The sequence below is a fragment of the Cryptotermes secundus genome, unplaced genomic scaffold (genome assembly GCF_002891405.2).
Source record: "Cryptotermes secundus unplaced genomic scaffold, Csec_1.0 scaffold697, whole genome shotgun sequence".
NCBI classification, from domain to species: Eukaryota; Metazoa; Arthropoda; class Insecta; order Blattodea; family Kalotermitidae; genus Cryptotermes; species Cryptotermes secundus.
This window is the reverse complement of record NW_019724753.1, coordinates 397,988-417,476: the sequence shown is the minus strand read 5'-3', so window position 1 is coordinate 417,476 and position 19,489 is coordinate 397,988. Positions and strand designations below refer to the sequence as shown.

Sequence of the window (19,489 nt, the reverse complement as noted above, 5' to 3'; positions counted from 1 at the left end):
GTCACATCCCCACCATCTATGTAATTTCTCATGGCTTTAACACAGTTACAAGCATTTTAGACCGGTTGACATAGGTCAGAGTGGGCTACCGAGAAGTAGGACAGTGGGGAGCTAGGGGCAATTCTCTAGTTCCATCATATCCCCGCCATCCATCGGACTTCTTGTGTCTTTAATGCAGTTATAAGCATTTTAGACCAGCTAACATAGGCCAGAGTGGGCTACCGAGGCGTAAAACATTAGGCAGAGAGGGGGAAGTCTAGTTGCATCACATCCCCGTCATCTATGGGACTTCTTCCTGTGGCTTTAGTATAGATGGAGCAGTAGGTATTGTTGAGGTTAGGACGGTCGACGGAGGCGCCCCCCTCCAACTCTGCCGTCATTGTAATAAAGAAGGATGTTGGTTAATATTGTAGTAGTGGTATTATGGTCGAGTGTAAACAGACTAGGAGCACGGGCCGCCTGCTTGCGGTCTCTCTAGAACACACAGTTGTAATCCCTGAGCTTAACATTCTTTGTTCCAGTAGCACCAAAGTTATACAGAAAACACTTTTTGTGCAATGTGCTCCTGTGGATCAGCAATATTAGCATGGAAATAACAAAGAGGAAATTCATTTAACCAAAAATCTTTCTGTTTATAAGTTTAAAATTGTTTCTTTATTAGTTATCTTGTTTAATAAGGATGTACCCGTTGAAATTTCAACGATATGTTACCATTTGTTATACAACATTTTGTAACATTAACGTCCTTGCTCTCTCTCCCATGCAACTTACCGATCGAACGTGTTATCGATCGACACGCTGTGTTCAACGCACTCTTCTACGGCTAACACGCACATATATTAAAATGTAATTCATCTCCTTTCTGTAACGCCCTATACTTCGCATAACCAAGTTGAAATATTGTCAGTACTGCCAGAATAGACACGATACACTGAAATGGTGATGTGGTGATAATCAAGGATGTGCCGACTCTGGGTATAGAGATAGATAGCGTTTTGTGGGTTATTTTACTATGCTGACTGTAACACGAGGGAGAGTAAGTAAATAGGTCACAGATAGGCATAAAACATGGATACTCGAACCCAGGAAAATATTCTCTTCTCGACTCCTCCATCAGCATTGATACACTTGTCTCATCGTTTTACCAGTGCGTCGAAACCCGCAGCATAGAAGCCTTGTTCTTGTCTCTAACTGGGAAACATTTCTTTACGAATATCTTTTGCTCACAAAAATAAACACAACGAAACGGTGTTCTTCGGCAACATATACTGAAGCACTGTCACCATTTTGACTACTGAAACCAGCATCTGAACATGCTCATACGCGTCTACTACCTAGATTGTCATCAAGCTAGATTCTGCTGCTACCTAGTGATACACATAGAAAACCTATTACGTCATTTACAGCCGTTTTATTTCCATTTGTGACGTATTTACTGACTCTCCCTCGGATATAACAGCGAGCAGTAGAATGAATGATGAATGGTGAATTTAGAAAGATCTGAAAGGAAGCGGTTGTGGCCTACTCGAAGTACTAACGCAGCATATTCCTGGAAGGGCTCAGGAACCACGAAGACATCAGTAAATGTTGCCGGTGTCCTGGGGGAGGTTCGAACCGGGCGGAAGTATATGGTGTTACGGCTACGCTATCCCACTCGGTCGAACAGATATTTGTGTCTGCTGATAGAGCAACTTGAATGTACACGATTTCAGTTTTTTCCTCGCTTTATATTTCCATTCTTGGAAAAGGAAGAGCAGATTGAAGAATGGAAAGAAATAAGGACTCATTATCCTTCCTCTTGTGTTACAAAATCACCGCCTCATTGTTACTGACGAGAAACCTTGTAGGCATTACGCAAGTGCGATTTTAATGCCATCTTATGGAAGAGAATAAAAAGCACGGGGAATCGTTGCTGCTTTGTCTTCCTTATGATGGGATTGTTGCGCGCTAAACAGAAATACTGTTTCCCGCTTTTTTTGTCTACAGCTCAAGGAACAGGCAAAGTTTTTGTTTCGTGGGCTTTGGGGAGTCCTTCAGAGGCGTGGAATATTTATTTCTCGCGTAGGCTTTGAAATTAAACTGTAAAATTAGAAACGGTTTATATATAAAACAATTTTTTATCGCTTTTATCTTTCCATTACACAAGGGTGGCCTATCTGGCACCATACTTGCATCATTTATACTAAATCAATGAAGATTGGCCGTCAACTTACATAGCCGGAGAAGAAAATAAGAAAGAACTCTTGTTTAAATAAAATTTTATTAAATTAAACTATATTATTTATATAACATGGCCAGCGGTAGCGTAGTTAGTGCACCATGTTACAAGCCGGAAGGTAACGGGTTCGATACAGAATGAGGTCATTGCATTTTCCCTATTGACCTAATCCTTCCAGCCGTACTATGGCCCTGGGGTCGACTCAACCTCTAACAGAAATGAGTACCAGGAAGCTTCTTGGGGGGTAATGGGCGACCACCGAGTAAGGCTGACAACCTCACCGCCATCTGTGAGCCAGTTTCTAGAAAATGTGGGATCCTCGACATCTCACATCCCTATGACCCTGCACGGTCTGTTACAGGTGTAGCTTTATATTTTAACTTTTTATTTATATAACACCACAAGCGCCGGAGGGATTAGATCAGTGGCAACTCTTCATATTTGTAGTCGGAAGGCGTTTGGTTCGAATCTCGGCCGGGACACCGCCTACTCTGATCAGAAATTCTGAGTTTTCCTCATGCCTCCAGCATATTGAAGGATATTATGTTGATGTTCATAATCACTATTCGTCTCTCTTCCCACATTCGACGTTATATGGTCTAGTTACTGAGAGCTTGGAGGGAATGAGGAAAACCATATAAAAACCTGTCACATCAGCAGGTGGCCCTGGCGACATTCAAACCGAGCACCTCTCGAGTGTAAATTCAGAGCGTTATGTTAAATTATGAATAGGTGGTTGAGATGTCTTACCCCAGGCAAGAGAAGGGAGTTGAGGTGAGAGAAACGGGGTGGGTTTAATGGCAGGTGACCACTGAAACTTATCCGTGCTGTGGTTAAGCTACAGGCACGACCAACCCCCTTCTCTGCGATTCATAAACCGTAAAGCATAACCACAAGCGAAGCTGCCTCACCTGTCGTCATGATAACACCTAAGCAACGTGAACTTGTTGCTGAACGGGTCATGCAGTAACACACCACATTGAAGTTACTGGAGCTCGTAATTATCGCCATACTTGCTCAGTTCTCTTGTGGAATACTGAATATCATTCCTCGTGAAGGCTGCGGTAGAAGGGTGACAGGGATATGTAACCCTACGTGCTAGGGAGCTAACGATTTGACAGCTAAAGACAGACCTTACGGGAAGTTAAACCGCTATTTGAATAGTACTCTCATATTTGATGCCATGTAAACTTGTACAAGTTTACTGACGTTTCGGATGAATGTATTGCTCCTGTCTTTAGAATCGACTAAGTCAAAAAGTAACCATCAAAAATCAAGCAGTTAGTAGAGTGATTTTCCTACTTGTTTGGGTTAGTTTTAGACACTGAAACAGGAGGCATTATGTTTCACCGAAACGTCGGACAACTTCTATAAAACTGTATGACATCTCATTTCAGAAGATCTCGTAATACTGTTCCGATTTAAGATTCGTGCTTGACTTATAGACGGGTTTGGGTTCGATGATTAAATTTATTGACACCTTACTCACAGAACTCGGGACCACAGGCAATACAGCGCTATCGCTGATCTACATACTTTCCAGTTCACAGTTATGCACGCACTAGAGTTCTCAATCTTCTCTTGTCGCATCCTGGTAACGGATTTATAACAGTCTTACTGTAAATTCAAATGACGCATGAAGGCTTCGTTGCACAACCTAATTCCTTTCTTGCCATTATTCTGCAACTGAAAATTCCGAAGACTCGACTCAATTCAATTTCTCTTCTCCTGGCAGGCTGGCGTCTCGAAACGAGATTAATTCTTCTCCACTGAACTCCACTTTATAATCATATTGAATCGACCAAATAGGAAACGTAGCCTCTCTATTGTTGGGAAGGCCTGTTTACAGTGCCGTTGCATAGCAACGGAAGTTACTCGATTGTTGCTTTTATATTCGTTGCCGCGTTAATGCGTTTACCGAGTTTTTGCTTAACAATGAACGTCTATTCTGACGTCACTATTCCGGCTTTAGTGCGTCATGTCACAATATTCTTCTTAAATCTCAATATTCGTGAAATTAAATAAGGTTTACGGGTATCTGTTCCCCATCTGTAATGTAGAGTCTGTTTTAGGCAAACGTATGTTTCATATATAAATTACGGCGCCTTTAGGATGGAAGCATGTATCCATTTGCGTGGAAATATCTCGGAAAGCACGTGCTGTCCGACATTTACTACATTCTACTGAGAAGAGTTAATACGACTGGACCGCCTACAATTTTTTTAGCCTAAATCCAATCAGTGGCCGCAGTTTCATTTTCTCTCGAGTTTGGTGCTTTTCTTTTGTTTCTGTTTCTCTTGACATTTCACTATCTCCATTCTCTCTGAATTGTAACCCTCTCTGCTCCAAATGGTCCGGAACTCTTTGAGTTTGCAGTTTTAAAAAATCTTTCGTCAATTCATTTTGTACACGGCTATGTGACCACGTAATGGTTTGTAAATGAGTAATTCTACAGGATGATTCCAAATTATTGTTAGAGTTTCCGTATCCTGTAATTTTCAAACCGGAAGGAAAATAAAACTGGTTATGAAATATGAAAGTGTATCTCAAACTTTGATTCTACAGATTATAATACTCTTTGAATAATACTTTTATATTCAACATGATGTTTTATTTTGATACTTCCGATTTGAAAATTATAGGCCACGGAAAACCCGACAATAATTTAGAATCACCCTGTATTACCCGACGTCATTATTCTACTTTTATTAATGATTAACACTGTTACGCTAAAGGGTGCATTCTCTCTTGTGTATAGTACATCTCCCTCATCAACTTATGAAACAATTTATTGATGTTAACATAATGTGGTATGAACTTTATGCCACTGGCAGAAACACCAACTTTGTTTCTTAATTTCCTACAGTGAGTAATAACAAAATAAATAAAGGTAACGTTGTCACTGTTCTTAATTAATTAAACACCACGATATAAAGAAGTATAGGTGAATGGTGGTATAGTTCCACAATTCTTGACCTCGACTGAAGGTGAATGGTCAGCTTCACTGCCCGGCCGCTTTAACCGCGGTACCCATTGGGTAAGGGGGTGTGTGGATTCCTTCTGTGGTCTAGTGGCCAGAGTTCCTGGCTACAGATCCAGAGGTCCGGGTTCGATTCCCGGCTCTACCAGATTTTCTGAGACCTAGTGGGTCTGGAACGGGTTCATTCAGCCTCGTGAAGATAATTGTGGAGCTATTTCAAAGAAATAGCGGCTCCGGTCTAGAAAACCGAAATTAACGGCCGTGGGGATTCGTTGCGCTGACCACGCGACAACCTCTATCCGCTAAAACGGGCACTAACTGCGCCGACAAACGGAGGTTGCTCTGTCGGTATAGTTCGCTTGCAGCATGAAACTACGGAATTTGTTTGTTGTTTTTGGGCTCCAGTACCGGTCTGGGCACTTTGCCTTTGCCGAGAAACAAACTCCGGCCCTCCAGCCCGTGGCCTATCACTTTATCTAATGAACAGTAACAGTATTGTTGACTCACGAACTCTTGAGTTGGGGGCGACACTACTGCAGCCGTTAAGTAGGTTCCTGAAGTTACACATGATAAGAAATCTATCTAAAGGTGTGCAGCACGCTCAGATGTAACGCATCAGGAACTGCTATTCCAAGTGACTGAACCGGTTTCAGTTAAATTATCGTCAGGCTTACTGAGTAATATTCTCTGTAAAAATAAGAAAGTAAAGGTATCCCTGTAACAGACCATGAAGGTCCATAGGTTTGTGAGATGTTGAGGCTCCCACATTTTCTAGACAATCGGCTCACAGATGGCGGCAAGGTTGTCAGCCCAACGCGCCGATCCCCCTTTACCCCCAAGAATATTCCAAGAAGATTCCTGGTACTCATTTCTGTTAGAGACTTAGTCGACCCCAGGGCCATAGTGCTGCCGGAAGGATTAGGTCAATTGAAAATATCCAATGACCTCAATTGGACTTGAAACCGTGACCTTCCGGCTTGTAGCATAGTGCCTCAACCAACTACGCTACCACGTGCCCCCAGTTTTATTCTCTGTATCCCACTAAATATTTCGATCTGCAGAGGTCAGCATCAGGAGGTCTTTGAATACATATCCATCGTCATTGAAGTGTCACTTTAAACGGATTTACTTCCTTATTAAAAAAAAATGAAAATAGGCTTATGCGATCTCCATGCCGTCTATCTGTATGTGAATGCCCCCCATCAACTTTTGAATGCCAAAATAAATCTTTATGAAACGTAGTATGTATATCATAGCACCTGAGCCCATCTCAGATTCATAATTCATAAATAGTTCCCATTAGTCTGTGTATGTCTCTGTGTGTATTCCCATATCAATGTTAGGCAAAGGCTCAGTAAAGACGCTCCAGCGGCAACGAATATTTGTTATAGGTCTTCGTTTTCTATGCTGTTCACGTTGTATCAAAGAAAAGTAGGAGATTAATTCTTCCCAGAACTTTTAGTTTATGTTAATTTTCATCAATAAGTACAAAACCAATTCATGAAGGATATAAGTGGAAGGTAAAACTGAAGTAGCTTCCCCAATTTAGATAAAATATAAAAGATTTTGATGATGTTACATTCATATATAAATTATATGTTTCGGCTTATTATCCATCATCCTGTTTTTATATCAAAACATAACATTTCGGAGACTGGATTCTGTCTCCGTCTTCATGTAAAACGTACTCAGCTGGACCCAATCGCTAGAACTAGTCCCTATCTCCGGACACCTCTACCAGCCCCAAGATACAGCGTACAATCCAAGCACAACACAAACCATCTCCAAGAAGTAAGACAAAATATTAAAATCTTCATACATATGAGGCCTAGCACCAGAATCACAAGAGAGAATAAATCTCTGTATATTACCAACGTAAAAAACACATTTTTCCCGCTTAATCTGCACTGGATGTATTTGTGGTCTTCTGACTTCTGTTGTGGCAACTGGAGTCCAGATGGGACAAATGCCCAAGCTGGGTTGACTGATCGGATGATGTACCAGAGACATGTGGGCGGATTCCTTGTACTTCCTGTATGTGGTGTACGGTTCAATCTGCAAGATCCGCGCTTCTCTCCAACATTTTGTGGCCTTCTTCATGCGTATGTTGGACTTATTCTGATTTTCCAAGCAGAACTCATGTCAGGATATATTTGTGCTCCTTAACGTGTCCTTCTATTTGTATTAGGCAATGTAGTTAGAATTGTTTGATAGAAATTAGTAAAAATAAAGGGAGCTGATAATTAAGTTGTTGACTCCTGTGTGTTCTAGGCGAGTTTCGTAGTTGCAGACGTTTTTGGTTTACCAGATATCTGTTTCATGTGTGACGGTGTGTGGTGATTAGTCAACACAAGGAGTTTCTGATATCATAGGGCGGCTGTGTGATTTACGCCTTATAAGGTTATTGTAAAGTGAGCAAATATGAATTGGTGTCTGCTTGTGTTACAGTGTAAGAGGGCGTTTTGCTCTCTATGGGCCAGTTGGCCTTTATCGTGGATCGCAAGCTTGGTTTTTAGTGTACCTTGATGTGGAATCGACTTGCTTTAGATGTCTGAGTTCAGCTGTTCATCCCTGTTTATACTGTAACGCACACCCCTGTTTATCGAACTCTGCTGCTGTCAGTGAACAGCGATTTCATGCTGCGAAAGGCCGTGGATTGCAGGGATCTCTCTTTATACAAACCGAGGTAGCGCTCCCCTCAAACCACCTTATTATGCGCACATTTTGCGGTTTCTTTGCTCTCTGCAACCCATCACTCACAAAGTGATTACCCCCCTCCCCCCTTCTCGACCCTCTGTTGTTCGATTGTCGAGTGCTTGTACGCAGAGCTTGTCATATCACTTGCAGCTTCCAACCTGCAGGAATGTGCAACCTTCCACTACCTGTCGGGGGCGTTGGCACAAAATCGACAGTCCTGATCAATATTGACCACTATATATACTGGCCGTAATGAGAACAAAGAGACTAATTAATCCATATACAGATCTGAAAAGCAAATGCAGGAATTCTATATTGTGGTCTTTGAGGTCATGACGTCGGGTAACCGACCTGGTTACCGTAGCGAGAATGTAATTATCTTCGCACATATGTAGACAATCCTGGACTGAGGTTTTCATGTTTCGTTTCTTTGTTTCTCTTTCGTTCCATGTGGTTTCTGAGAGTGGCCATCTTGGACTGAAGTTTTCATGTTTAGTTTCTTTGTTTCTCTTTCGTTCCATGTGAATTCCGAGAGTGGCCATCTTGGACTGAAGTTTTCATGTTTCGTTTACTTGTTTCTCTTTCGTTCCATGTGAATTCCGAGAGTGGCCATCCTGGACTGAAGTTTTCATGTTTCGTTTCTTTGTTTCTCTTTTGTTCCATGTGAATTTCGAGAGTGGCCACAATTGCTTCTTTCAAAATTATCTCCAAATCATTATTTATAAATCATTATACTTTTCGACGTGGAGCACGTGTTAGCGTAGTTGGCTGAGGGCCTATGCTACAAGATGGGAGGTAGCGGCTTCAATTCCTGATAAAATCACTGAATTTTCCAATTTACATAATTCTTCTAGCCCCACCATGGCCTTGGGCTCGACTCGGCATGTAACAAAAATGAGTACCAGGAATCTTCCTGGGGATTAAAGGGTGGTCGACGCGTAAGACTGACAACCTCACCGCCGTCTCTGAGCCGATTGTTTAGAATATGTGGAATCCTCGACGTCTGATAGTCCTATGTATTTCCACGGCCTGTTGCAGAGATAAGTTTACATTTTCACCTTTTAATTACTAAATGCGCCCTAAAATAACCTCTCCCCAAGAAAGACATCACGCGTTCTGGTAGGTAGGTATTAACGTTTGGGAGTAATATACTGCTTCATCTTCACAGTAGATGATATAGAAATAGCATGTCACTTCTGGATTCTTACTGCGGAACTCAGATACTCCCATGAGGAGAGACGGTCTGTATAATAACATAGTGTGGTCTGGTATGTAAGTACGAACCCTTTGGAAGCGAATTCTGTCTCCATGTTCTGCCATGAAAATAGAGACTAGATTCCTCTGAAACGTTGGTAAACACCTACTAGAATATACAGTATTTATTTCCCATAAGGCCACAGTCGTGAAAATCTCAAATTTCACAGTTCAAGGAACATAACTTTAAAATAGTCACAAGTCAAGTCATAATTTTGTGGATATACAAGGAGGAAAGACGATCAGGGAATACAGCGCACACGAGAGATAACTGCAATCAGTGTTCTGGTACGGAAACCTGAAAGGAAGAGTCCACTAGGACTACCTAGGCGCAGATAGCAAGATAATATTAAAATGCTTCTTAAAGAAATAAGGTGACGTTTTTGGACTGGATTCACCTGCTTTGCTATAGGGACGAGTGGTGGGCTCTTATGAACACGGCAATGAACCTTCGAGTTCTATAAAACACCAGGAATTTCTTGTGTGACTGCGGAATTTTTGGCTTCTTAAGAATGGCTGGACTCAGTGGAGTTACATACTTGTTAAAGTAATAAAAACAGAAGTCATGTTGATTAGAAATTTCTCAGTATGCAGATGTCTCAGGATGAAAGGTCTGTATTCTGGGAGGTCACAGTCGTAACCGCACCATGCAGGAACCTCAGCAATGTTGTTGATTTACATTCTTAATTACAATGTACTACATGTAAACGAACTGTACTACTGTTAACAAAAGATGATACAGAATTGACCCCAGCACCAGCAGACGCCAAGGACGACATTTGGTCTTTCTGAGAGACAAGCAAGCTGCAGGTCACTTGAAAACCCAGAACGGAGCAGGAAGTATCCCGCTGTGTTTTCTGGGAATTTCAATGCTTAACTTCGACGGTGCTAGTCTTTGAAAATTTGAGACTTGACAGATAGGAGTCGCAATAATTTTCGGAGGGTCGTACCTAGCGATCGTTAGCGTACCTTCATTTATTTGAGAGCTGTCAGAAGGACCGTCTTGTACTTAGGCCCAAATTAACATGGATCTTGTTAGGGATTGGCTGAATGCAAATGAGACAAACACCGAAATTTTAGGTTCATCCAATCAGCAAAATTTCAGAGGAGAGGAAACCGGGCGTTCCCGCAACGGTCAGGACTTCTGCTTCTCCAGAGCGGTCAGTCACAAACATTGAGTAACAGGAGTGAGTAGCAAAAAGGGAGTAACAGGAGTAACCTCCCGGACGTTAAATCGGTGTTGGCCCGAATCCGGTGTACAAATTCAAAGTGCTACAGCCTGGTATTGTGTAATTGTAGTGCACATCTACTAAAAAGAGCAACAGTGTTGGTGAAGTGCGTGTTTTCAGTGTTCTCTCTCTCCTTGTGTGAGCATGGCCCAGAAGTCGCCCTGAGACAGAATCTCGTCCTACCTTCTGAGCAGTCGGAACCCCAAACGTCCGCCTATTCATATCCCCACCTTTGTTTTCCCCGTTCCAAACTCATTGATTTCACCCAAGTCCAGTGGCGCCCATGCAGATTCAAATGCAGAGTAATCACACACCCTACCCTGAACCAGACAGCAACAAGGAAGCGGCGGATGAAAGTGGAGACCACAAAGGGCGAACGTGAGGGCGAGTTATAAGTGACGCCGAAAGTGTAGGCGAGCGTGAGGGCGGTAAAACAGTATCGGTCATTCTAAACAAAAAAATTGTGTACGTATACGTGTCCTATTCCGAACGGTTTCTCAGATAGAGCTATTTCACTGTACAGATCTAAAACTGTTGATAAGAAAGAGTTATTACGTACTGTTTCTAATACCGATATTTATTGTTCAAGTGACAAAGTTGGTACAGTTTACCTAGTATAATACATTTTCGAAAATTCCACTGTCCATATCAGTGCACTTTGCAACTCGTGTGAGGACATGGCGTGTTGCTCGTCTGTACAGTGTACATTGTACTGAACAGAGAAATACACAGTGTATCCAGGTTCTGTTAGGACTGTGTTCACTAAAAATACAAGACATGAATTATTTTCAAAATGTCACTCTTTTTATTCAAAATAGTCTCCTTCTGAATCAATACATACATACTCGATTGAATAGTTTTCGAAAAGAGTCACTGTACTCCTTTGTGGAATCGCATTTAAAACTGCGGTACATTTCCTTTGGATGTCCTGGATGGTGTCGTGACGGTCTCCTTTCATCGCCAACTTAACTTTTGGGAACAGCCAGCAATATGCTGGAGCCAAATCTGGCGAATACGGAGGATCATCAAGGACTGTGATCCCTTTTCTGGCCCAAATCGCGCACGTTCTTCGATTTGTGGGGTGAGGCATTGCCGTGGAGGAGCGACCAGGAACCTTGCTGTCGATATTCAGGTCGAATTCGAAGAATTCTCATTCACAAACGATTGAGGATCCCGAGATAATAATGAGAACTCACTGTTTGACTTTCTGGCAGAAATTCCTTGTGAATGATTCCTTTGGAATCGAAGAAAACAGTTCGCAGTGTCTTCACTCGACTCTTTCGCATGCGCACTTTCTTTGGTTTCGGCTTCTTTGGGCTCAACCACGCTGCACCCTGCCGCTTTGTGAGAGACTGATATTGAAAACACCATGTCTCATCACTAGTAACAATCGGTTTTGTAAATTTTGTATCGCTTTGGGCCGACCGTAACATGTCTTTACGGTGTTCCACTCTGGCATGTTTTTCATCGCCTGACAGCGCGTGCGGTACAAACCGCGCACAGACCTTCCGTTTGCCTACATCCTCGGTCAAAATGTGATGCACAGTACTTTTTGGTATTACCAAATTCTCCTCGATGAGTCTTGCAGAAACACATCTGTCTGACGCAAGGATTTCGGTCACTTTTTTCACATTTTCTTCAGTGCGATTTGTTCTCGGCTTTGATGCACGTGGAGCGTCTTCAGTGTCCTCCTGCCGTCACGAAATACAGCATACAATCGAAAAATATTTGAGCGACTCCAACAATCACTACCGTACACACATTTCATAATTTCATACACTTCTCCGGCTGTTTAGCCTAACTTCAAACAAAATTTGATGTTGGCTCTCTGTTCAACCGCCATTTTCCGACGAGCGTCAGAACAGTACTGTCACATTCAAGGTCAGAACACATGATGCAGCGATGTTTGCGCTTTTAAATTATAGACAGGGCATTATTGAAGGGCAAAAAAAAAAAAAGAGTCCTAACGGATCCTGGACACCGTGTAGCTCTATCTCGGAAGCCGTTCAGAATAGGACACATATTTACATACAACTTTTTTTATTTGCTTAGAATGACCGGTATTATGACCTCCCAGTATATTGACCTTTCCTCTTTCTTTATAACGAATTTAAAATACGCACTTCTGTAGAATGCAAATTAACAGATTTCCGGAGCTGCTTAAATATGACGGACCGCATGAATGCAGGAAACGGGGAAGACCCTTGAAGAGATAACTGAAGGAGTTGAGGCCGGCACAGGCCAACAATGGGTGTCCTCCTGTCCTGCTGGATGATGATGATGATGATGATGATGATGAGGATGATGATAGTGACGATGGTGACGGTGGTGAATATTTGAACACAGTGGTTTAGCCTTAACACTTTAGAGTTTTATTCTGAATGTGCTAGGTTCGAATCTCTGCCTGGACACAGGCTGTCATGATCAAGGACTTCTGTGGTTAGCTCAGTCCCTCAAGGAAATTTCCGTTATAGTTCCTGGATTGGGTCACGACCACTTCTTTCTAAACCCTTTCCAATTCTGCATTCCTAAACCATCCTAATATCCAGTCACGGTAGCCGAGAGGTTTAAGGCATGTACTGTCTTCGCTCGCTTGGAAACCGGGATCGTGGGTTCAAATCCCACTCAGGGCATGGATGTTTAGTTTGTATGTGCGTTTTTCTGTGTTTGTGTACATGTAGAGGCCTTGCGACGAGCTGATCGCCCGCCCAAGGAGTCCTACCGAACGTGTAAGATCTAGAAAAACCGAAGTGAACGGAGAAGTTCATGGAGGAAGGCCTAGGCCCACTGGGGCTGTAGTGCCAAGGAAAAATAAACATCCAAATACCCGATGCTCTATTCACAAGTAACAGATACCATCGCCAGATGACCTCTCAGAAGTGAACGTGATGATGATGTCGAAATTTAAAAGTTTAGGAAGACTTATGTATCACACCCAGAAGGGAAATGGACATATAATGTTTATAAATTTGCTCTGCGTGCCACCTGTTCTCGTCCCGGCTTTTTACTTTGTTTATACTTCGAATCTGAAGATGGAGGCGATGTGTTCCCCGAAACGTTGGTTTCCTTTCAACGGACTACACAGTGTTATATCCCAGAAGATAGAACTCTTCATTATCAGCGCCGTTAGAACTTCAAACCTTGTATTTGTAAATTTAGTTTAATTTAATTCTGTAATTTGCAATATAGACCTTATGTGAAACGTTGAATAGGATCTTCAGCTTGCAAAAGGCTGTGCAGCTGCTACGTACAGCATGCAGTTCACAAGATAACATCCTCAAGATATAAAAGCAGACAAATTATGTCTCTGCGTGACGTCCCTATCTGTAGACTCAATTTTTCTCCGCGACGTCTAGACAGCTCTTCCATCGCCTCTCTCTGTGAGATAGGTCACTCACAGCTAAATGCTGACCTAGCAAGGTGACATCCCTTCAAGCCTACGTCTGGCTCTGTTTACCGTAACTGATACGTCTGCGACATCTTGTGTAATTTTATATGTAACCAATTCCATGGAACAGAGTCCTTCATGAAAAGTTCTGCGTCTCAAGACACATCCTGCCTTTTATGCAACCTTAAAAGTCATTACCGTGTTCACAAAAGCCTGCGTGTCATTCCTGTCCTGATCAAAATGAAGCCGATCCAGACTATCACGTACAATTTCTTTAAAATAATTTTCAACCTTAACATCGAATATTCACTTGAATCTGAAAAGGTAATCTTTCCCTTCATGTTTTCCAAATATAATTTTATATAGTTGTGAAGTTATTTCCTCTTTAACTCGTGCGACATGACCGCCCATCTCATCCTTGCTGGCTTTCGAACTCTAATATAAATTGTCTAGGAAAATACAAGTTATAAAACTCCTCAATATGTATCCTTCTCAGCCTGCGTCCTCCGGTGAGAAAGGAATGGAAGAGGAAAAACTAAATATATATGGGAGACTACAGTAGAAATATTCTTTGAATTTGTTTTAAATTTGTCAGAAGATGTTACCTTCTGTTGAAGAAATGAAATCAAATTTCTGTGATATTATAAATGAATTCTCTTTCTTTTACAAAAAATTAACATAATTTTTATAAATGTTTTGTTATTAATAACAACAAATCTATTTATAATGAAGCAGAAATGTAAAAACGATAATTTATATTTTCTTACCTACAGTCCGACTTCTTTTACTTGGCCGTTCTCAACAGAATGCGCAGTGGATTTGGTCGAGTTCACTGACTGGATTAGGATTTTAAGGTGTGTTAACTTTAGAATAGGACCCTAGATACGGTGCGCCGCCAGCCCTCTCCCACTACAATGCAACTGCAACCACTGCCCTGCAATTTTCTTGCCATATTCCTCAAGCGCATTCCAGAAGCCAGGCGTAAATCCGGGCCCGTGTTTGAGGCTGCAAAAATGTGTGACGCGAGAGTATATGACACAATTTCATTTGCGAGGGGATGAAGAGAAGGTAAAAGGGGATGATTTTGAAAGGGAGAAGCGACGAATGGAACTGTCACTCATTCAAAGTTAGAAAAATGAAAGCCACCTCTGTTCTTTATATATATATTTTTTTGTGAGATTGGTCCGTAGCACCGTCCTTTGTGAAACCGGTAACACCTGTTATGTCACGTGACACGCCTCATGGCACGCTCGGCTTCCATTGACGACGTGGCATTCTATGCGAATGGCATTCCGGCGAGGAACAGGGGGGTAGAAAACAAGGGACAGTTAAACTACGAGAGGAGAAGTCAACCGGGGTTTAAAATGTTGTGGCTGCTGTTTTACACCGTTAATACGCACGAAAAGGACACCTCGAAGATTTAATCATTTAAAACCGTGATAATCAAGTGTACCATCTGACGTAACATTAAGAAGCTATGAATTCTCCACTTGGAATGTAGGCCTACTTGTTTCTTATGATATGCGGCAGTTATTTGAGGAACCGGGATAGCTCAGTTGGTATAGAGATTTGTTACGTGCTGGGCGGCCGCAGTTTGATTCCCGGCAGGGGCAAGATTTTTCTCTTGATAGCGTCCAGACGAGCTGTGGGGCCCACCCGGCCTCCTATAAAATGGCTAACGGGGCCTCATTCCTCGGGGGTAAATTAGCCGAAGCGTGAAGTTGACCAATAGCCTCCATCTTGTACCGAGTTCAAGAATAATGGAGCTGTACCTCCACTCCCCATACGTCCCAATGGTGTTCTGCTCAATTAATGGAACACGGGGGCATCTGAGCACAGAATAGAGTAAAGTACACACCCGTCGCCGTGTAACAGGTCGTAGAGGCCCATAGGGTTGTGAGATATCGAGGTTCCTACATCTTCCTAGACAATCGGCTCACAGATGGCGGTGAGGCTGTCAGCCTTACGCGCCGACCGCCCCTCACTCCAAAGAAGATTCCTGGTACTCATTTCTGTTAGAAACTGAGTCGACCCCAGGGCCATAGTGCGGCTGGAATGATTACATCAACTGAAAAAATCTCATGACCTCATCTGGAACTGAACCCGCGACCTTCCATCATGTAGCATAGTGCCTCAACTAACTACGCTTCAGCGTGCGCCTCTCACCCCCATGAGAACTTTAGATCTCAGGCCGGTTATGTGAAATTACGTAATCGTATGAAGCCCTATCGGATTTGAAGAAAGCAGTCTTCTGGGATTTGGCACCGTGTATATGTGGTGTTAACCGACGTTTCGGAGGAACGTATCGCCTCCATCTTCAGGGTAGAAGGATACGTTCCTCCGAAACGTCGGTTAACACCACATCTACACGGTGCCAAATCCCAGAAGACTGCTTTCTTCATAGTCACCGCCGTGAAAACCTCAATTCCTATCGGATTTACTTATCGAAACCTCTAATGTCATAATCAGAAGGGAGTGGAAGTTCGCAGTTGGAGACAAAGAAGCAGAAAGTGGAAGAATAGTGAGCTCGTTATGAGTAAAGCGTCTTGTTAAATACGCGTACGTCCCTTCTCACCATGGTGAGGCGGTGGGCTCCAGATGTTTGGGTAGCAATGGATAAACTGAATAATCAGTCGGACTGCCGACAAGTGATGATTAGAGAGACAGCTTAGATAATTAGACCGATTAGGTAGACTGGATAGACAGATTAGATAGAGGGACTGACTGATTCGATAGAAACTGATTAGATGCACAGCTTGGACACACTGATTAGAAAGACGGCCTACATTAGATACACAGACTGATTGCACAGACGGACAGACAAATTAGGCGGATAGTGGGATTCGCTAAATGGGCTGGTCAGATAGATAGACAGATTAGAGAGACCGATTGCAGACACAAGCATAAAGAGGTAGAGAGAAAGGGTAGCAAAGAGGCTGACGGACAGAAAGATAGAAAAGTAGATAGACAGGCAGATAAATATAGATAGATAATAGATAAATGCCGGTCACGGTAGCCGAGCGGTCTAAGGCATGCATTGTCTTCGCTCGCTCGGAAGCCGGGATCGTTGGTTCGAATCCCACTCAGGGCATGGATGTTTGTGTGCGTTTTTCTGTGTTTGTGTACAGGTAGAAGCCTTGCGACGAGCTGATCACCCGCCCAAGGAGTCCTACCGAATGTGTAAGATCTAGAAAAACCGAAGTGAACGGAGAAGTTCATGGAGGTAGGCCTAGGCCCACTGGGGCTGTAGTGCCAAGGAAAAAAAAATAGATACATAGACAGAGAGAACTACTAGATAAATATGCAGACAGGTCGGAAGACATATTTATCCGTGCGCTCAGGCGTTGCTCTGGGGCAGCTAGTCCGCACCCCAGCATTCCGCCTGGCATGACGCTGTTATGAAACGTCGCAAAGTGGTTAGAGGTTGGGTCCAGAGGCGGAATGCTTTGAGCACGGTAATGAAATTCGGGGTTCCATAGCAGGAGGTTAATTTATTGATTTGGAGAGAGACTGTTAGCTTGCAATGAGGACTCACTCAGCTCCATGGAGTTAGTTAAAACTTTTCTCCGCCTGGAAGTGGAACATTATTTGAAACTGAGATATCTGTATTTTATTTATCTATAATGCGCGATAACGTGTTTTAAGGATAAAAGAATTCGTAATTAGGAAGTCGTACATGAAGCCACTTCAGATGAAGGGCTACAGTGAGAAGTTTTGAATTTAGCTTTGTATTGACCTTCTAGAGGGACAAAATGCATGTGCTATCGGCGTTAATTGCTTTAAGTTCGCCATTTGCAGAAGATTTAATTTAACTATGTCATGATAAATGATACGAGCTCCGTCCCAAGTGCAAACAATATGTATTATATGTCTTTGATCTTGTTCTTTCTACACTACATGTTTCGGCCTCTATCGGCCATCATCAGGTGTATACTCTTAACGTTGCTGCCACACTGAACCCAGTCTAAAATTTAACATTTAAAAACACAATGTCACTTTCTTCGTATTATCAACATCTACATCGTTGATATGTGTCTGGTATGTAGATTATATTGCACACGTCAAATTTGATATTCNNNNCATGTTGATCGTAATAAAATTAATTCCCATATTTCGTATTTATATTTACCGGTGCATGAAACCCAACAAACAAATCCACATCCGACAGTCAGTCTGCCCGTTACAGGTAAATTGCTGGGACAGAAGAGTGTAAGGGACAGAACACAAAATTTCACAGATGAGAGAACCCAGATTTTAGTTTTGAAGTAAAAAAGAGATAAAAATCTGCCGTCAATGTTTTCAGCAGTGTGGACTGTGAGATAACGCAGATTCTGTGTGGAAAAGTTGGAAAACTCTCCCGCTCTTCTGCATATATACACTGCACATTGGTGTTAACCGCAGAAAAACGCAGTGGTGTATGGTGGGTGGGTCAGTGGCTAACGCTTCGTTATGATGTGTCAGCGATGAGTCCAAACAGAAGGGGTGCGTTCACAGCTCAGGCTGCGGTTAATCAATCAGAGGCCCCACAACTGCCACCTACACGGATACCTCTGTCCGCACAATAGACATTAACTTCCCTTCACACCACTGCTTGGTGTCATGCGGGTAACCGTCTTACCACAGGGCGATACCCTCGACGAACGGACACACTTTGTAATTATCGCTTATATTCCAGTTTAAAATGCACAACTTCTACTAAAATAATTTGAAGGGGAACTAGTGTAACACCCTTTGAGAATATAATGGGATGTCTCGTCACTTCTTACATAAGCTTTCGTGCAAAATACTTCCCTGTTTTCTCCCACATTCCTTTCCAGTCGTGATATGATGCGTCGAGACCGACGTTTAACGCATTCTCCCATGAATAACACGCACAAATAACCAATTGTAAGCTGTATATTTTATATAGTATTCTAAGCTTCATGCATTAACATAAAATATTTTCACGTCTTTTAGTGAATGTAGCAGGGTTTGGATTGTTGCATAGATTTATTGAATACTCACAAGTACTAAATACAACCAATTAGAACACTCAACAGATTACTGTAAATATAATACTCAAAATAAAATCTTCAATGTCTACTTGCTAGTCTTTACATGATAACGAATCTTATCTGGTCAACACTTCACAGCTGATTTGCCTTCTGAATTCTCTTACGAATGATTCAATCGATCTCTGAGTTTCAGTCTTAAGTTACGACCGACGGTCAGTCCGTTAGCCGATTGTCTGGAAAATGTGGGAGCCTCGACATCTCACAAGCCTATGGCCTTCAGTGCCTGTTACAGGGATAGCTTTAATATCTGACTCACAGAATAGACAAGATCCAGACTCAAGCCAAAGACAGTTCACTCATCAGTGACCTACAGTATAGCGTAAGCAAAGTAAAGGTATCCCTGTAACAGCCCGTGGAGGCCCATAGTGTTATGAGATGTTGAGGTTCCCAAATTTTGTAGAAAATCGGCTCTTAGATGGAGGTAAGCTTGTCAGTCTTACACGCCGACCGCTCTTTACCCTCAAGAATATTCCTGGTACTCATTTCTTTTAGAGGCTGTAAAAAAGTAAGGCTATCCTTGTACCAGGCCGTGAAGGCCCATAGGGTTGTGAGACGTTGAGGGTCCCACATTATCTAGACAATGGGCTCAAAGATGGCGGTAAGGATGTCAGCCTTACGCGCCGGCCGTGCTTTACTCCCCAGGAAAATTATTTAATTAATTCCTGGTAC

At 42.5% G+C, this 19,489-nt stretch overlaps 1 protein-coding gene across 2 annotated transcripts in view; it reads left to right on the top strand.

Moving 5' to 3' along the window:
* Positions 1 to 19,489, top strand: part of LOC111862937 — a 478,990-nt gene that overhangs the window by 349,888 nt on the left and 109,613 nt on the right. The window lies entirely within an intron of this gene.